Here is a 14,480-nt window from a genome sequence, read left to right as displayed (position 1 = left end):
AATATGAACACGATAGCAAAGCAACAAGGACACCACTGAAGCAAGTTAGATGACACCATGTTGGTTGTTTTGGTCACGATTGTTGACGCAGCGCTGGTTTATTCATTGTGGCTCAGTTTGATTGAAACAGATTCAGCATTTAGCTCAATTTTTATTAGAAACTGCCTTTTTGAGTTCACGCTACAATCAGGAATTGTTCCATTTTGAATCCAACTGCTATAGAAGTTAAAGATACTTAGCAGGCGCGCTTTACGCTCCCGCGAAATATAGCACAGTTTCAGTTTCTGCATTTGGCTCATTTGAAAAAAAAAAAACGCCCCATATGGCTTTATTACACTGCGTGGCGTTTGGAAAGCTGCAAGTCACTTGTAAGGCGCAGCATATGTGTGATATTATTCATAGCGGAAGTTGTTTTCTAAGAACAATGTAAGAATTGCAGACTGGGCGTGTTGGTTGAGCATAATGGATGTGTAAGGCGCGAAGACGCCAACCGACAAAAGAAAGAGTACACGCACACGGAGCGCCTGTGTGTGTGTACTCTACCTTTTGTCCGTTATGGTCTTCGCGCCTTACACTTCAATTATTATAACAACACTTGTGAAGATTGTACTTAATGTGGGAACAACACTTACTTCGTTATTTTTGCTTAAACTGATCACCCGGTTTCTAAGATCTCGGTGTACGTCCATTATTACTCTGTTGCATGAAAGCCGACGTCATTCAAACTATACATTCATGTCAATCATGTCTACGTGCACTGACACTGCAATTGCTAGGACTTCTTGGTTCATCTAAATGTAAGGACAGAAGACGATTGTCATGTACGCCATGCAGTACCCGAGTAAATATAGGCTGTGAATCGAAGTCCTATGAAGCGAAAAATTTGACATTGTTCTGTTATCATGATAAAGAGATGGGCGCGATACTACGGCACACAAGGAGAAAGAAGGACGCGGGACGACGCGCTATTAGCAATTGAACTATTTTTATTCAGGAAAGACATATTTATACCTCCATGCAATCATATCAAGCCCAACCAGTCGACAAAAAAAAACTAAAACCTTGCGCTCAGCATGCCTACGTCAAGTGACGTTCTAGAAAGTGACGTTCCCCTCTTGCAAACTGACAGAGGGGTGACTGATGCAACCCTGCCCCTCCCTCTGGATAACGTAGGCCTCTAGAATCTCCCTCCGCACGGAGCCCCTATGCTTCTAAATTACTGTTGTCTGATCAAAGGCAGGCTTGCAGCTACCTTGATCATGCGTGGAGGTACAAATATGTCTTGCCTGAATAAAAATAGTTCTGTTGCTAGTAGCGCGTCGTCCCGTGTCCTTCTTTCTCCTTGTGTGCCGTAGTATCGCGCCCCTCTCTTTATCATGAACCAACACCAACTCGCCCATCTTTTTACTTTAGTGTTCTGTTATCTTATCACTCTGCAGTGGCGAGACTGAGGCATATAATAGCACCTTGGCTCCTCCATTTCTCGATGCTGTGCTGCCTTTCCCTTTCGCTTCATTGTGAACTTCCCTGATTTCTGCCATGAGCTGTTACGTAAAGGGGAGAGTATACTTCGAAGGGCTACTTTGTAATCACAGATGACGAATCTGCTGGCTCTTCTATGAAAAACCGAAGCAATACGGCGAGTCGGCCTGCTGGAATAAGTTTACTTGGACAACAGTTGCGTTAGTTCCTTGTGTTACTCTTTCTTTGTGCCTGTTGGCTCCAGGGACACCCCGTGCTCAAGGACTTTTCACCTCTTAAAAAAGTAATAAAGTTTGCCGGATAAATGTCCTCTGTAACAGCCTTCGCGGCTAGACTATTCCCTTACCCGTCGCTGTCCTAAGTCACGCCGTATTAGACGTCAGAGGCACTGTTTTGAAGCAAATAGCCACGCCATTTGGCATAGGTCGCCAAAAAAATTGGGGAGAACGCAGACTCAGTCAAGAAACATATTTTGCTCTGAGGGCTCATTCGGACTCAGACTCATCAAAAGTTTCTTCAACCGGACTCACTCGGGCTCAGACACGCTAAACTTTTGCTCAAGCGGACTCGCTCGGACTCAAACTCATCAGCATATTACTAAGCCTGACTCACTCAGACTCACGGCTTGACCTGAGTCTGAGTGAGCCAGAGTGACTCGGCTTATGAGTCCGTTAGGGTAAAATTAGCTTTTTCGATCATGGTGTCAATGCTCTTTAATGCCAATATCTCGCTTAATAGGTGCTCTACGATACGCCTTTTGGTCTTGTACCTTCAAATGCAAGTTGTCAGTGCTTTCAATTCAGTCAGGATATTTTTGTGAAAAAGGCCACTTAGAGGAAATATTTTTCTCAAGCACTTCCCGTGAAAGACTTTGCGGTGGGTAGTCATGGCACTCCTTCTCCCTAACTCACGCCTTTGATAAATAAATATTGAGGTGACGCATGAGCGCTAGTGCGTTGAGATGTGTGAATAGACTTGAGTATAAACGTAAGCCGATATAAGCCTGATAGTATGCCGAAGTATAAACATAGGTCGGCAATAAAAGGTGGACCTCACTCAGACTCATTCAAGAAAAAGAGAGAGAAGCAAGGAAAAACAGGTAGGTTAACCAGACGCACGTGCGGTTTGCTACCCTGTACTGGGGGAGAGGAATAAGGGGGCGAAAAGAGAGAGAGGAAGAGAAGAGTGATGGGCAGAATCACGAGCAAACTTGGGGGAGCACATCCAGTCTACAGGCGGTCGCTCAGATTTGTTGATTTCAGGTACTTCTGTAGCGCTTCAGTTGCTTTCTGCGCCCTCGAAGCACACGTCTAAGGTCCTAGAATCTTGTGTACAGAAAATGGTCTGGATTCCAATTGCTCCAAAAGCACCCGGAGCGGGCATCGCTGGGCGCCATAGCGAGTGCAGCTGCACAGGACGTGTTCGATTGCCTCTTCGGTTCCGCAGGAGTGGCATGTAGAGGAGTCCGCCATACCGATGAGAAAAAAGTACGGTTTTGAGATTGCAACGCCCAACAAAAGGCGACATTACAGCATCGCATCGGAGCGGAAAATTCGTGATGGTAGCTGTGGCTTGACTGAATCATCAAGTTTATATAGGTGACACCTTTGGAAGTTGGTAGACGACGAAAACGTGCGTCTAAGATTTCGAGCTAGCTCATAAAACTGTCTTGCCGCTTCAGTCCTTGTTAGAAGTATCGCAACTGCTCTGGTTCCTTCATGCGCTGAACGTGTTGCATTGTCAGATTGATTCCCAGTAATACCGATATGTCCTGGTAGCCACTGTTATATAATATCATGTTCGCTTGCTCGACCTTGATGGTTACAGTTTCTTTTTCATGCACCAATTCTTCATGAGTCCTCTTACGCCTGGCAAACTGCAAACTGTGAAGTGCTGCCTCCGAACTGCAAAATGTGACCCATTTGCATGGACTATCTTGAACGATAAAGCGGCTCTCATAGCAGCAAGTTTTGATGTGGTAGAAGTCGTTATATGCGACAATTTAAATTTGATTGTCATTGCTGCAGCCGTAACTACAGGTGCACCTTATGAACTGTTGGTCGAGACAGACCCATCAGTATAGACCTTATGCAAGTCTGCTGCCATCTGTAGGAGGTTTGACGAAGGTACCGATTCGGCGCCTTGTTGGAGGCTTGTGTCCGAATCGTATTGCTGTCGCTGCTATTTCTTCTTGCTTGTATCTGCTTTGATAGTCGGGAATCGGGGCATAAAAATGTCAGACGAGCCTGTACGCGTTATCCGCATTTTTTTTAGTTTTTATGCTGACAATTATTACGTGGGAAGAACTGCCTCGCAACGAGAAGAAAGTACAAGACTGTCACCGAGACACGTCAGTGAGAACGAAGCCCTGTGCTTGGTTATAAATTTTGTCTGTTTTCAGTGTAGCCAATGAAGCGTTGTTAGATATCGGAATATCATGCATGTAGTGGTAGGATGGTTGGGAGAAGGCATTAGCGCGCGACGCGGCTAGGCACAGCGATGACGGTGATAGACTGCTGTTGACCCATTTCAAGGCGTAGTTCATAACGGACAGCCTTTGTCGACCTAATGCAGTGTGCATCTTACTTTAAATAAAACTTTGTCCTGTTTATTATTTTTGAAACAAGAATTATTTCGCTGTTGTAGTCACCGACGTATGTTTTGCATAGAATAGGTGAATAGCAAAACGGCGCGTAGTCTGCTACAGCACTTCCGGTTAACAGAACCTTCAAGGCTCAGCTCTTCGCTGCTGCAAGTTGTGTGCGGTTCAGTGTAATTGGGGAGGAGGCAATATAACTGGTAACAACCGTGTCGCAGAAAGTACGCGTTTTCTCCCCGATTACACTGAACGGCACACACCTTGAAGCAGCCAAGAGCTAGGCATCGAACCGGAAGACGTCATTTTGCTATCCACCTATTACCGCACGGTTAAAATGTAATAAAAGTCCGCTTCTCACGCACGTGGCAAGTGAACATTAAAATCGTTAGTTGATCCAAGAAGTAGGCACCGATTAGCTGGTATTTTATCGAATATCCTTCTGACATGTATACTCGTAAATGACACGATCCGCCAAGAATATTCGCGTTCACATCGTCGCTTTCGGGGCCAACTGGCGCATTACCATTTCAACCCGTTGCAGCAAGGCATTTTTGCGTCGCTGACAGCGCTTGCGAAACCACCTGAGCGCGTAACCAATGGTAGCGCACCCACGGTCAAATGTAAGACATCTGCGGGAACAGCATCTTTTTTTTCAGTTTCATACAAAAAGTTCCACACACAGTCATCTGTTAACATTCCATAGCACACAGGGGTGGACGCAGGATTTTTCCGAAGGGGGATGAGCGTCAGCTGGGAGAACCTGATGTGTGCTCTTGTGGGGGTACAAATAAGAAAGAAAGTGCGGGGGGAGGGGGGGGGGGGACAGGTGATCCGGGCCGCCCCTCTGAATTAGGCAGTAATAGCACACGGAATGCTTGAAAAATACCCATAGGGAAACAGTACGTGCGCAAAGCATCCCACCAAATAAATACTATCTTGTTAAGCTTCATAGTCGAAAACAAACTACGAACAACACGCTCCAGCACAATCGGTCCGTTCGCTGAGAATCAATGACACGCACGAGCTACCTAACATGCAACTGTTATCGCAATGTGATAAACAAAGTAATGGTGTCACCAACTGCGCAGGCATGCGCGAGTAGCCGCGATGCAGCTTTGGAGCGCGCACACGAAGCCGGTTTGTCTATGCCTGGGCGCGAAACCTGTCTCGTTCCGGCATGACACGAAAGAGTGTCCTCTGATGAGTGCCGATGCTGTCACATACCGCATCTATTAGGAACGCCGAACGTAAACACGGCGTTAGTCGTTAGCAGTAGCCGGAGCAACGGAACGATCTACCGCGTCTAGTCGGCCGCAAGGAAATCGAATAACATGTGGAGGCTAGTTTCCTGCAAACCTTTTTCGAGCATCCCAATTTCCTCAATCTCAGCAACACGGCACACGAAAATATGTCGGCATTGCTGTTCCCATCAGCCGCCACACGTTGACACGTACGCTCCGTGTGCACATGCGGAGCGCGCTTAGCCTTCAACATGTGGGAAATGCGTACGGCGGCCGCTAGATGGCAGCAGATTTTTGCGTAAGGTCTATTGATCTGCGTTCGGTCCGAATATGTCTCATGTAATAATAGCAGTGTCGCTTCCTGTAATGTAATATGGAGTGGTAGTTCCTCTTTCTTATACCTGGAATTTCAAGGAAATGTATTTTGCGCTTAGGGCTCCCTTAGACTAAGACTCAACAATATATTCCTCAATCGCACTCACTGTCACTGAAACTCACTAATATTTTCCTCAACTGGACTCACTCGGACTCAAACTCACCAAAGTATTACACATCCGGACTCGCTTAGACTCAGACACACGGCCCGATCTTAGTCTGAGTGAGTCTGGTGAGTCGACTCATGAGTGAGATTGCCGACCTATGCCATTTTGTAGGAGTAGTTGTTGTTGCTGCTGCTGTTGACGCTGCTTTTTTTTTGTTTTTTAGCACCTTCGAGTGTTTTGCGACCTCTCTAAACACTGTCACTACAAAAAGCCTGTGATACTTTTCTAATGCCGTTTACTTAGGCTCACGTAGACATTTCCCTGGGACCTCCAGAACACCATCTAAGAAATTCATGAGTGGACGGCTTCGTAAACTCATCCACATTGAGTATCCATAAGTTTTCCCAATTCAACAGGGAGCTCGCGTTGCATGGCGACATAAGACAAGATCTAGCGGCTGCCAACGCAACACGGAAATTCTTTCTTTCATACCTTCATCAAATGTTTCATAGCGCACGTCATTTAGCTCTTTGGCCTGACGACAACTGTGTTCAAATATACCACCCCATAACGGCGTGTGACCTTCATGAGAAGTTTGCCTTTGAACTTTCTACGTGATTTATCGCTATCCCTCTTTAGCTCGCAATGATGTTTCAAGATACATCGGTGGTATAGCTTGAATGCAGATATACGACATTAATACTTTGTGACTAATACGTCTGCTGCATACGTAGAAGAAAACCAATGAAACGTTTCCCTACGCACTGACTACTTTAATGCCCTTGGCTGTCCTCGCCGCATATACGCCATAGATGAAACACAGATATAAGCAATAATCCATAACGGGAGACACATGCACATGAATGATTGATATGACCGATGTCTGTGCTCGAGTTTCACATAGAAACGCGACCGTCTGCATTTGATTTATGGACTAATAAGATCAAAGCGCACTCAATATTTCACTCTTCATATAGCACGTCAGTATAATACGCCATTAAATTATAGCAAATCGCGCTCGGCATTTTAGTTTGTTGGTGACAGCTTAAACATGTATTCGGGTCCGTGAAATGGAGAATGTAAGGTTTGTCATAGCAAAAGCTGTTATGAGATCACAACTGCCGATTTCGGTGCCATACTCGTGCGCCGCCGCCGCTTTCGCGTGAAATAAGAAAAAATGGAATGAGAAACAAATTTCCGGGATCGGATGGGAATTGAACCCGCGCCCTCTGCGTGGCAGTCGAGTACGGTACCAGAAAGCCACGGTGGTGATTGATATTCCTTCGCAAAAATACTCTATACAGGTGTCATGTCGGGCGAGGCATCGTGTTAACATATGCAATTATGCCTGGCAGATGAGTAAAATAATAACCTTGCGGCGTGACAGAATGTGAATTGCACAACAAGTCGGTCGTTGAATGCTTCCAACCCATTACAAAGGACTCAGCCATAATTCTTCATCGTCATCAGTCACAGCACAATGTTCACACGACGCCATAGAGGTTACGGGTGAGAAACAGCGCTAGAAAGACGGGACAAGAAAGGACACGAGACGACGGCGCTGACTAACAACCAAATGTGCTTTATTCCTTCAGTCAGCATAAATATACTTCACCACTAACGTAATGAAAAAACAGAAAACTCAGCCTGCGCAGAGGCAGTAAGGCGATCAACGAGACAAGAATTCTATCTCCTTCGGAAGGAGGGAAATCGAGGGGAAATCGAGAAGAATTCTATCTCCTCCTTCCGAAGGAGATAGAATTCTTGTCTCGTTGATCGCCTTACTGCCTCTGCGCAGGCTGAGTTTTTCTGTTTTTTCATTACGTTAGTGGTGAAGTATATTTATGCTGACTGAAGGAATAAAGCACATTTGGTTGTTAGTCAGCGCCGTCGTCTCGTGTCCTTTCTTGTCCCGTCTTTCTAGCGCTGTTTCTCACCCGTAATCATGAACCAACCAGCCCAAATGCGTACCCTTCTACGCCATAGAGGTGTGTAGCGGGTACCACGATTCTCCGAAGAATGACGAAAAATGGCATAGTGGGTGCTTCTCTATTTCAGAAAAATTACGATGAGTTATGGCTTAGTGGGCACCTTGCATGTGTACTTGTACAGTTGCCCAAGAGAGTCTACAATGTGCTCCAGATAGGCCGCACTTCCACTTTTCGCTGTGACTGTGCTGCGTGTCTCGCACATCAAAGAACACTTAATGACGAGCTGCTTCTGGGATCCTGCTCACTTCCTTGAAACAAAGCACTGAGCCCTCTAAAAAAATTCATAATTGACTTGTGAGAAAATAAATACTATGACTTTGAAGGGTACTGGTTTGGGCTAGTTCGTAGGAATTCGTGGTATAGTAACTTCCGCTCCTATGAAAAACGTAGGAAGAGCATGTTTTACCTTTCTCCCACTTTCTTAAGAGGAGCACAAGTAACTATACTACAAATCCAATGTTTTTTTATGATTATTTTAACTTCAAATTTTCGCATAGTAATAAAACACTTTACGAACCGTTACGGAACATTTTTTTTCCGTTCCGGAACAGAAACGGAACGGAACTTTTTGCGGTGGAACGAAACAAAAACCGAAACGAAAAACATTTCGTTCCGACACCCTGCCTTTTACCGACGCACGTCTTCTTCTTCTCCCGAGCCTCGCAGGTCAACCCACTTTCTCGTGCCCGTGCGCGAGAGGCATGAGTTGCGCTGTCACAAGAAGCGCGAGCAGGCACCATTGTAGACGTTAACACAGCGGCTCGCTGGGCTCCGCGTTCGCTCTATCGGTTACGGCGATGACGGCGACGCCTCTCAACGCAGGAACGGGCGTCTAAGAGCCGCGCTTTAAACGAAAGAGAGAAAAAAGCGTGGCTTAGCCATGTATAGTGAGTATAGCAAGGAGATGAGAAACGGATGTGAGGTTGAGGAGGAGGGAAAGCAGGAGGCGAGAGGGTAAAGCGTAGCATAGCCGTGTATAGTACAGTAAAGAAAGGAGGTGGGAGAGGGAAGTCAGGATGAGGAGGAGTAAATGCAGGAGGGGAAGACCACCAGCTCTGCTCTTTCCTCTGTCTTCGCACCACTATTACGTAGCTGTCCAGACATTTTTCTGTATTGCAGCAGGCCAGGCGCCCACGTTTGCCCAATGTGAATTGAAATGAAGCATACGAAAGCGTTCTACCGATGATGCAAAAAAAAAAAATACTATCGGGAAGCAGTACACTTGCTATGGGCACTCCTATGAAATATTTCGTGTCGGCGGACTAAAAGTGCCCTTCTGGACAACGCGTGTTGTCGATATCAGGAACTGCACATTTCAGGTAAATTCCGACTTCGAGGAAATGGAATTTGTAACGCGCGTTTCCATGATCGCGTGATGGTCCTTTCGTCGTGGCGTTTACAGGCTGACGAACGCTTTAAAGATCGTAAAAGACGCCATGGCGATTCAGCACAAAGACAGCGCTGCGGGGACCATTGCGCAATGTGAAAGAAAGAAAGAAGAAAAGAAAGAAAGAAAGAAAGAAAGAAAGAAAGAAAGAAAGAAAGAAAGAAAGAAAGAAAGAAAGAAAGAAAGAAAGAAAGAAAGAAAGAAAGAAAGAAAGAAAGGGAGATTGAAAATAGAAATAAAGAAAAGTAGTGAGATGGACGCCTTGAGACGTCACTCACTAACATTACACTCATTTGTACGCCTTTTAAAAGTATTAGTATTAAGGTGGGAGAGATAACAAAATATATGCGGCGTTTTGTTTTTAAAATATATAGGCGGCGTTTTATTTTTAACAAACAGTCAAGTGCACTTTAACTGAAACTGAGAAAACCGCACTTTTTTGCTACTGATACTGTGATAGGGCCCGCTGCAGCAATTTTTTGCCGATGTGTTCCTGTCCCCTAAATACCTCAAATCTAGAGTGTGGCTAAAATCTATATAGCCCACTGTACTCGGTATTCAGGAGTGAAATGTGTATTTGGTTCTTATATATTAGCTCCTAATAGAAGTAAAAAACGATGGAATTTACGGTGTATCAATATTTTGCGATACACCTAACATCATTCTTGTGCTTCCGTCGGTGCCGTCCTTCGTCGCATGGGCGTAATGGCGATGACTAGGCTTGAAGAGCGAGTGGTCCATCCTGGCAAAACGCGCACTATTGTGGACTGTCGGCAGCGTCTTTGTGTTTTTGGCATCTATTGAAGGCCTTGGAAAGTGCTCCAGCTCTTCTTATTCTGAGGTCGTTTTACGCTTTGCCGTATGGAATCACTTCTTCTTCTTCTTCAAGGCATAGTTCGGTGTCCAATATCTTCCTTTGATATGTCTTTTATTTCAAATATGTAATTTTGGAGCGAAACAAGGACATGACACTGTTGCGCTAAACTCAAAAAGAAACACTGAGACGCAAAAAGAAGTACGAAAGTCGGGCTCTTACTCGTTATGTTCGAGTTTTGCCCTGCAAGATTATGTCCTTCAGTAAGTGCCAACTCGCCCTAGAAAACTAATTGTGGAACGTAAACACGATAGCAAAGGAAATGGGACACAAATTAAACAGATTGTATGAGACCATGTTCGTTGTTTTGGTCACGATTGTTGACGCAGCACTGGTTTAATGAATGTGGCTATGTTTGATTGAAACAGATGCAGGATTTGGCTCATTCTTAATTAGAAACTCCCTTCTTGATTTCACGTTACAGTCAGAAATTGCACCATCTTGATTCCAAATGTTTTAGAAGTTAAAGATACTTAGGCGCGCTTTACGCTCCCGCATATTAAGCTCAATTTCGATTTCCGCATGTGCTTCTTCCTGAAAAAAACAAAGAAAATAGAAAAAACGCCACATACACTTATCTTCTGCTGATATATCAGAACCTGTTTATTGTCTTGACATTTGCATACAATACAGTGCTCATAGGTGACGTACTGACGTCGCACCTCTGCGTCTCTGCGGTAGCGATTTCGTGGTACTGATCTTATGTTGGCCTGACAGGACAAGAATGAGGGGTATATTTAAATGGATGACGTCCTACATAAACCAAGATAAGGATGGAATTTTATGTTGAGTACTGTGCGGTGCTGATCTACAAAGCTACAGCTACACGTAATTAGCTACATATAACTGACTCATTCGTACAGTCACTCAAGGAGTATATAAGAGCCTGATTTCAGCACTGAAGGCAAGTCAACCCTGGAAGACGCCGCCTCGAGCATTTCAGAGGAAAGATGAAGACAGCCGTTGTAGCTATCACTCTGGTCGCTGTCGCCGTCGTGATTCAGCCGTCGACATGCGTTCGGGCTTTTGGCAAAAGTAAGCATACTTTGCGTTAAGTTATTTGACGACATGCGCAGTAAGATATCCTGCGTTTTAACGGCACATGCGCACGGATGCCGTGAGGAAAGAAAAATCCACGCTCATTCTACGATAGAGCGACGTCATGGGTACTGCATACTTGTAATCTTGAACGGCACCGGAGGGACCAGAAAAGTGAAAGCGGCGAATGAGAGACGTTAGAATTCAAGACGGGGCTGTGCATTGTGTGAAAATTTAGGCAGGAAGCCTCTCATTCACGTTGTTTAAGCACACTAAAATACCAGCAGACATAGGAAGGAAGCACATTATATCGCACACAGCCCTTACTTCCCAAAATAGCTTTAATTATTGTTCCTCAGCCGCAGTCATACCACTCATAATGCCAAACGATGCGCGCAGATTTCTTTCTAAAAGCTACAACAAACCGATTCATAGGCAATTTTCATCCGCGCTTGAGTATAGAAGATATGAAAACAATTTTCTTGGTAGTAAAATACATTCATTACTCTTGCATGCGTCATCATGTGCTGCCATGTTTCTTGCTTGTGTATTTAAACGCGAAATTTTCATGCCGACATCAATACTAGGGTTTCTACTTAGGAGTTGTGATCGAGAAAGTGTCGCATAGTTTGGCTGGTCTAAATCCTACTTCCTATAGGCACATAAGACTTGTGTTGCAATGTTTATAAAGCATTGCTTTGCAATCCCCTCTTACAGTAAGCGCGGCAATTTCACTGAGGTATCCTTAGTGATTCAGAATTGCAGTTAGGATTGTGACTCATGATCTCTGGGAAGTGACAAGCCTTTCCTCAGAGATATCTCGAGGGAGTGTATGAACATATCAATCACGACAAGAAAATAACTTAATACAAAAAACAAAAGACCAATGAGAGGTACAACTACGCCACCTAGACTCCGGGGCATCGCAAAGGTGTCATCCATCATGTACAGCGGGCGGCAAATGCTAGCGGAGCTCTAAAGAACAGGCCTGGACCCCAATATCTCCAGCAGCAGTTTTGGCAATTGATTTTTGTAGCGTTAGCTACACTGGCATAGCCGGAGCGGTTTCGTGTGCGCGTACAAGAGCCGTGCTGCGCATGCGCGAGGAGCAGTGATGGCACACAGCTGGAGCCCCGGAACGCTGGAACACTCTAGCGCTATGAGTCCGTCTGCGGACGGGCTGATCGCATCCCTGTCGCTTGTGCAGCTTCGACTGACCGGCTGCGTCCACTGCTGCCACTGCATGAACGCGCGAGATGCGCCACGGGCTATGGCGTCCCTCTCCATCGGGTAAGGTCTGTGACGTCACGGACGGGAGTGCGCAGGCCTTCTCTTGTCTAGATGGTGTGCACCGGGCACGAGACGCTGCCATAGAGACGGCAGCGTGTTACTACAGTGACCACCGAGGCAATAGAGAAATGGCGTTGAGGAAAAAATAAATATACCTGTGTCACATAATGCGTCCACCATGTGTGTCATTGAAGCAAGAGTAAGCATGATAATCAATCTAATCCTAGACAACCAGGAGAGCTAAGAATAATCAGCTGAACCTTAGCTCACGCTACGTAGATCTTGGCATAGCCGAGCTGAGCCACTACAATTTTTGTGGATCAATCAGTCCATTGCGTTATTTCCCCAATCTCTTCTGCTCTTACAAACAATTTCTTTAGGAATCGGTTGGCAGCTTCACTTGGAGAAATTGAGGGCAGGGAAACAGTCACTCGCTGCATTCTTAATGTACGCGTAATTACTGTGATTTCTTAACTTATGGCTCAATTTCGTTTCCATTCGGTCGGGACTCCACCGCTCAAAAACATGACTCGCTGAGCCACATTACCGCTTGCAAGACATATTCATCCATGTAACTACAGCCTTGTGCTTAGTTGCGCATATATCTTCTACTCTTTGGCAAAACAGGGCGAGGGGGGGGGGGGGGCAGCGCTCCGCGGGAGCCACATAAGGCAGCAGGCGAAAGCTTAGCCCATGTGTGCTGTAAGCAAAACGCGGTGACGCCGCGTCCCCTTTGCTACTACGCCAACTACGTGCAACCATAAATGTTTGTGTCAGTTGTGCAAAGAAATTTCTCTTAGTCATGCTGAAGATATAGCTAGGTATGGCTGTTTATACACATGGCCAAAATCATATAGCGCAACCAGAGATATTATGCTAATCTCCACGTTGCCCGAGGAAACCATGTAGCTGCGTTGCATGATGTTACCAAGAAGAACATTTAGCCATCATCAATATCATCAAAACACCGTCCTTTGTGGAGTTTCATGTGCAGCTCCGTAGGCCCACTCGTTTTTTCCCCTTCTCTTTTGCCGCTTACATCCCTTCTGCGATCACCATGTCACTAGGTAAAAAAATGAAGGAAGCTAAATCAGTTTTTTTTTTTCCAGAAGCTTGCGTGCATACAATCGGAATATGAAAAAAAAAGCGTGCCTTATTGATGTCTAGTATTTTAACATGAGTTCATAAGTACCCGCATATCAGGGTAACAGGCTACATTTGGCTAGCCTTATTTGAGATGATAAACTGCATCTGAGTGTCACATTTTTCGAATACCTTGCGAAAAGAAAAGTGTTTTGTCAGAATAAGATGAAAGCTAAGCTAATCACTGTACGTCAGCAAGGCCTGTACTATACATGTTTGTTCTGCACTTTCAGAATTTGAACCTCATTGTAAAGGAAATCAAACTATAAAAAGAAATGTGGGATCCTGTGATGAGTGCCGCTGCGACTCTCTCGACGAGCCTGATGGATGGCCAAGCATTTGCACGATGGATCTTGTTGTAGTGGGATGTTTTTGCGACGACGATCATTGCAGGACAACTGACAGACGAAGATGTGTGTCTAGGTCTGACTGCTACTAGAAAGCACAACAGACACCTAGTGCTCTCATTGGGAGTCTCGCCTAATAAAATATTTGATGAAAAGTCATGAGAATGTGTTGTTCTCATACTTCGACATAATTTGAACTCCGAGATCCAATAATCTTCCTCATTTACGTATTCTGAAACACCTTACGTATACTTATTTTTCGTGCACCCATTTCTGCTCCCTGTGCGAGCGGAAAGCAGCGGCGTAAGTAGCAGGCCCGGAAGCTAAGCGAACAGTGTGCCGCAGCACGCTGATGGCAAAACTTGTGGCTGTAATAGATAGTGGAAAACTAATTATTATATGGCAGCTCGTCAAAAAAAAAAACAGCGACTTAAGGAGAAGGGAGGGGAAAGCAATGCCTCAGCGACTATAGTCACGACATAAGTGTTCCTAGGTGGTGCGTCCTCCGCTTAGTAAAACGTTTTGTTGGGCTAGTTGGTTCATGACTTCTGAAGGAAAAAAAATTGTAGCGCAATGTAACACACGGACAGCCAAAAAAAAATAGCG

The 14,480-nt window shown here is 45.2% G+C and overlaps 1 long non-coding RNA gene across 1 annotated transcript; it reads left to right on the top strand.

The window, feature by feature from the left end:
- Positions 1-10,847: 10,847 nt before the first annotated feature.
- Positions 10,848-14,033, top strand: LOC119373345 (uncharacterized). Its single transcript, XR_005179823.2, has 2 exons — positions 10,848-11,091; positions 13,761-14,033. It is a non-coding gene; the product is annotated as an uncharacterized LOC119373345 (long non-coding RNA).
- Positions 14,034-14,480: the final 447 nt, after the last annotated feature.

Source organism: Rhipicephalus sanguineus, chromosome 11 (assembly GCF_013339695.2).
Source record: "Rhipicephalus sanguineus isolate Rsan-2018 chromosome 11, BIME_Rsan_1.4, whole genome shotgun sequence".
NCBI classification, from domain to species: domain Eukaryota; kingdom Metazoa; phylum Arthropoda; class Arachnida; order Ixodida; family Ixodidae; genus Rhipicephalus; species Rhipicephalus sanguineus.
The sequence above is the reverse complement of the archived record's forward strand: the minus strand, read 5'-3'. Positions and strand labels throughout refer to the sequence as shown.